The sequence below is a fragment of the Poecilia mexicana genome, unplaced genomic scaffold (genome assembly GCF_051168715.1).
Source record: "Poecilia mexicana isolate PSO_F unplaced genomic scaffold, ASM5116871v1 scaffold_9, whole genome shotgun sequence".
NCBI classification, from domain to species: Eukaryota; Metazoa; Chordata; class Actinopteri; order Cyprinodontiformes; family Poeciliidae; genus Poecilia; species Poecilia mexicana.
The window spans coordinates 10,121,031-10,127,030 of NW_028263378.1; positions in this window are offsets into that span (position 1 = coordinate 10,121,031).

Consider the following 6,000-nt stretch of genomic DNA (forward strand, 5'->3'; position numbering starts at 1 on the left):
CGCCTGGGTGACGTCCAGTCCTGCGCCGCTATGTTTTGAAAAGCCTGTGGAGATTCAGACTTCAACCTTGATCACTTTCGTTCTGACCGATTTTTATCCAGGTTTTAATAATAATTCGGTTAGAAAATGAAATGTGAACATTCCAAAATCTGTGAAAAAGCCCTGCACTACTCAGACCTCCATCAGCTCCATCAACTTTGGAGGACTGAGCAGCAGCAGCAGCAGCAGCAGCAGACCTCAGTGTGGGATTAAACCAAATCCTGCAGAACAGGTGTTCTGTTAGAACATCAGCTCTCAAGAGGAAAGGTGAGGTCTGCTACTTAAGTCATTGCATATCCGACATGTCATCTGTAGTTTGCTTAATGCAACTCTCCCAGAATTCAGTTTCTCTGATAATGTCACATGAAGATTGATTTTTAAAACACAGCTGTTATTTCATGGGGATTTTGTGACCCACACAATCATTGACAAAACTTCCGATATACCAGCACACAATCACTGGGAAAAAAAGTTACAGCTAAAAGAATCATCTACTTAAATATTGCTGTGCCCAGTTATATTAATTGAAAGTTGAGAAGAAGGAAGAAGTGTGATAGAAAAAATTGATTACTTAACAGGGATAGTTGAACCGTAATGGTAGATTTTGAGTCAAAGTCCACAGAAGAGTTGGTGTGGGATATTGTATTTTATTCAGACATCAAGGTAATAGACTCTGGATGAAGAGTAAGTAATCGAAGTTGCTTGAGGTACTGGTTGAAGTTTTCACAGTGTAAAATTTAGGATGCCATGTCATCTTCAGAGCAGCCATTTGCTGGAAATTTTAAAATATTTCATGTTTCGTCCTGCTGACAAGCTTTATGGAGTTCAATAACACATTCAAAGTTAAAGTTCACCTTTTGTTGAGAAGCAACTGGTGATCCCACCAGTGCAATACAGGATTCCCAAAAAGCATTCTCTAATGTGTAACCTTTTAATCCACATGATAGAGAAAGAAACACACAAAATAACTCAAACTGATCCCACAAAGCTGGGAGCATGGAATTGTCTAAAATGTCTTGATATGATGAAGCCTTCAGAGTTCCTCTTACTGGAAATAGGGTTAGAGTTAGCCCAGCTCCTGAAAGACAACCCCACATCATGATCCCCCCTCCACCAAACTTTACATTTGGCACAATGCAGTCAGACAAATTCAGTTCTCCTGGCAACCGCCAAACCCAAACTCGCCCATCATATTGCCAGATGGAGAACCACGATTTATTACTCCAGAGAACAGGTCTCCACTGCTCTATAGTCCAGTGGCAGCACGCTTTGCATCACTGCATCCAACACTTTGCTTTGCACTTGGTGATGTAGGGCTTGGATGCAGCTGCTCCACCATGGAAACCCATCCCATGAAGCTCTCTGCGCTCTGTTCCTGAGCTAATCTGAAGGTCACATGAAGTTTGGAGGTCTGTAGTGATTGACAGCAGAAAGTTGGCAGCCGCTCCATCAGCTTATGTGGCCTACCACTTTGTGGCTGAGTTGCTGTTGTTCCCAAACACTTCCATTTTCTTATACAGCTTACAGCTGACTGGAATATTTAGGAGGGAGGACATTTCACTAGTGATGGGCCATCAGAAGCCAGGCTACGAGGCGTGTACCGAGTAAAAAGGGGGCGTGTCAGATGAAGCCCTGCTTCGATGCTTGTGTCATCTTGCTGAAAAACACGTGACTGACAACAAACGATGCCTTCCATTGCACAGGTCACGTGACTGCTTCATTTTGCGTGTCGGTTTTCAAAAGCATGATGAGCCATACCGCTTCATTTATTGTATTTGATTGCGCATCAGAGGAGTATTTGTTTTCAGCAGTGGCCGAAATAAAAGGAACCTTGACCAACATAGTTCATGTGTTTTAATGATTTTGATGACGGCACTCATTAAAAAGTTATGTTTGTTACCGGTTTTCTCAATTGTTGATTATGGTATATTTTATGACTTTATATTTGTGTGTTTTTATTATGTAAAGCACTTTGAAACTATAGTTTCATCCGAGAGGTTAGAGTCCTTATCAAATGGCGTTTTGACTAAAGTCCGAAGGGTTGGACAGCTTTTTATTTCTCTTTCTCACTGTTTACGTTTTAATGATCTAAAGCCCCCCGGAAAACGTGTTAGAGTCCCAGTTAAACGACATTTAAATGAAGTCCTAAAAGATGTGCGGGTTTTAATGTTTTTTTTTAAATCTCTTTCTCTTTCTCACTGTTTATTACATGCTGTTTTTATTTTAATTATGTAAAGCACTTTGAAATGCCTTGCTGCTGAAATGTGCTATACAAATAAAATTTGATTGATTGATTGATTGATTGATTGATTGATGCTGAAATGTGCTACACAGATAAACTTGATTGAAATGGAACCAGCAAGAGGGGAAAAAATCTGACATCTGGGGATACTTTGAGATGATCGCTCACAAGATTATTAAATAGAAATAATTAACCCCTTCACCTCCGAAATTCTCACCTTCTTGAAATTTTCACTATCTCATTATTCTGCAAAGATATTTCAGGCTTGCACAGCAGAAAGAGTAAAATTCTGGCCTAATGAGTCAAAATATAAAGCATTAGAGAGCCAATAGAAATCCAAGATAAAGAGAATTTTTGAAGAATTTTAGTTTTTCAGGAGGCAAATCAAAACTCAAAGAATAATGTCTGCCCCAACAAGCTCTGCACTCTGAATACACTAAAACAAATGTCTATTGTGAAATCAGTCAATGACAAAAGAAAACAGCCACTGGCAGTCAACATATACCAGGATTGGCTACAAATAATTTTAATAACTAAAAAAAGATTAGTTAAATAGGATTTAATTGACTGTTCTGTTACTAAACATGAGTTTGACAAAAACATTGTGACAATATTGCATTTACTAATGTTTTTTAAGTATGTCTGTCTGAGTGACAAGGCTGCCACAGTTTCAACAGCAGATGTCACGAGTGAGAAATGAATGAACCACCAAGTAATAAACCTTTGGACAAAGCAATGGACTGGGAAGCTTCATTGTTTTACAAGGCTTCATTTGGCCATCACTAAATTTCACGACCGGACACAGGTGGCATCCGATCGCAGCTCCACGCTGGAATTCACTGAGCTGCTGAGAGCGGCCCATTCTTTCACAAATGTTTGCAAAAACAGTCTGCATGCCTATAGGTGCTTAATTTTATACACCTGTGGTCATGGAAGTGATTGGAACACCTGACTTCTATAATTTAGGTGGGTGAGCAAATATACTTTTGTTGATATAACGCATAATAGGAACCTTTTTTGAGGCAACAAATTAACACAGTCTGCTTAATACCTTTATTCTAAACCAAAAGCAGCATGTTCAATATTAAATGTTAAACATTTTAAGCCAGCAACAGTGAAACATAATGCTAATAATCTTTTGTAGAAGAGAATCTGTTTTACATCATATTGTATTTGAAAGAAAAGAAAAAAAATGATTGCAACCTACAGATAACTTTCGGTTACAAACAAAAACTGTTCAGGAGAAGAGTCAAGTGGGATGAAATAAAACTTTATTTTATTTCCCAGATCATGCTAAAGGCCATCCTTTAAAGTGACAGTAAACAAAGGGAAAAAAGTTGTATATCTTTTAAGAGCAAATTATGAAACCATCGTTATTCTGACTCACCAGAACGAGTATAAAACATCTACAGTCAGGTATCTTGTAAATGAATTAACATAACGAGAGATCCGCTTTTAAGAAAACATTAACAGTGAAAAGCAAACGCTGATCTAGTTAAAAATTAGCTACAGTAAAGATAAGAATTTCAATATATAATTTTATAGGTTTTCACAGTAAATGGTAACCGAAGGAAGGTGCAAGTGAAACCTAAGAATTTAAATCCCATCCATATGTTCCAAAGTTACCAGTAAATTAGTTAAATAGTCAAAAATAATTGGGAAAGCAGATCATTACTATTATTGTGATTTTTTGTTTTGTTTTATATGTACAGTTCCTTAAGTCACTACAAAACATTTTCATGCTATAGAAAACCACATGAACTGCAGTTTGGTTTTTTTGGTGGTATGAATTGGTTTAGAAAGCCTTCATGTGACTGCCTGTCAAGTCGGCCCTACTGTCATACATTCTGCTTTGAATCTTGGTTGTATCTAATATGACTTAGATTAAGTTAGTTTTTGGAGACAAGAAATGAAGCTGAGGCAAAAGGTTGTGGTTTCTACACTTACCCACCAGAGGCATCAGAGTGGACATTTTTACACAGAATACCTTTCACTGCTAGGCTGCAGTTGGTAGCACTGTTACCTTGCAGCAAGAAAGTTCTGGGTTTGATTCCCGGCCCGGGGTCTTTCTGCATGGAGTTTGCATGTTCTCCCTGTGCATGCGTGGGTTCTCTCCGGGTACTCCGGCTTCCTCCCACAGTCCAAAAACATGACTCAGGTTAATTGTTTTCTCTAAGTTGTCCAGGTGTGAGTGTGTGTGCATGGTTGTTTGTCCTGTCTGTCTCTGGCGACCTGTCCAGGGTGTAGACCGCCTCTTGCCCGAAACGTTCACTGGAGATAGGCACCAGCACCCCTGTCAACCCCACTAGGGTATACAGAGGATGGATGGACCTTTCACTGCTGTGAACAACAGCCTGAGTAAAAGATAGAAAGGAAATTCAGGAAACTGGTTATCTTCTAGGCCTGTATTTTGTATCTTCCTGTCAACTCTGACCAGTATGCTGGCAGCATGATGTCACCACCAGGGCTGGACTGGGACCAAAATATAGCCATAGTATCTTTTTCCATGTCAGCCCATGTTGACTACTTCTGTGATAAGCAGAGGCACAAAACATACCAGAGCAGAGCATATGTGAATGCTGTATTGTTTCAAAAGCACAGCAGCTGACAAGGAAGAGTGTAGCTATGTTGAATATTAAATGCTCTGTCAGTCCTAACAGACTTTCATCCTGGAAGACACCCGTGTCAAAATTCCCATCTTAAAATGAAAGGGGATGTCAAAAAACTCTGCTAGAAATGTCTATGTCTAGAGTGGCCCCAGGAGTGGTGATTGAGGGTTGGGGCTGGTGCACAGCTACCCTTGAAATCTGATATAGCCCCCTGCGTGGTCACCCCCACTAGAGCTACCAATTAGTTTGCTAATATCACACTAAACAGAGATCAGTGTCTTGTCCACACTCCATTTGACAGAAATGCTCCTTTTGTTTTTCTACAAATGGCATTAATATTTTCTTTGTTACTGATCGTTTCACATTTCTGTTTTAAAATGGGACAGTACATAATAATTAACATCTACATGGAAATAGATGAGTTTATAGCCAAGTTTCTAATTTCCAACATTGGCCCCATTGCCAGGTTTATGTTTAACAATAAGAAGAAAAACCAGACAGATTACAGAACTCTTCATAAAAAGATAAAGGGGTAATTAAACAGCTGTTTTCAATTTGAAGTCTATAATAGTTTTAACAATTTTTACCTTAAGTTGATAAGTATGTTGAATAGAGTTAGAATAATAGTGTGAAAGTAGTTATATAAAATTAAGCCAGTGGTTCCCAAACTTTTTCTACTGGGCCCCCCCAGTGGTCTCCAAACACTCCTTAGTTGTGTGGAGGGGTGGGGAGGGGGTTAGAGAGACTTACCCCCCAATCCATCCCCCCAGCACAGCATTCATCGTTGTTTTTGTTTTTTTCATTCATCCATCCCGCGTCCCCCCTGCAATGGCGTGCCCCACAGTTTGGGAACCTCTGAGTTAAGCTATACTAAGCTAAACGAGATAATTGTGTGACTAGAAAAAATAGCTGTTTCTAGCAAATAGCAAAAATAATTAAACAAAACTTCAACCTAATACACATGAGAGATAACTATTGAATAAATTTGCAGCCCCAGAAAGAGCCTGGTATCCTTCATGTTTTATTCTTAATCTTAGAAAATGTAAAAACATAGGAGTTGATCAAGTTATCTTTAAAAATGTCTATATTGAAAAGACCACATAACAGCAA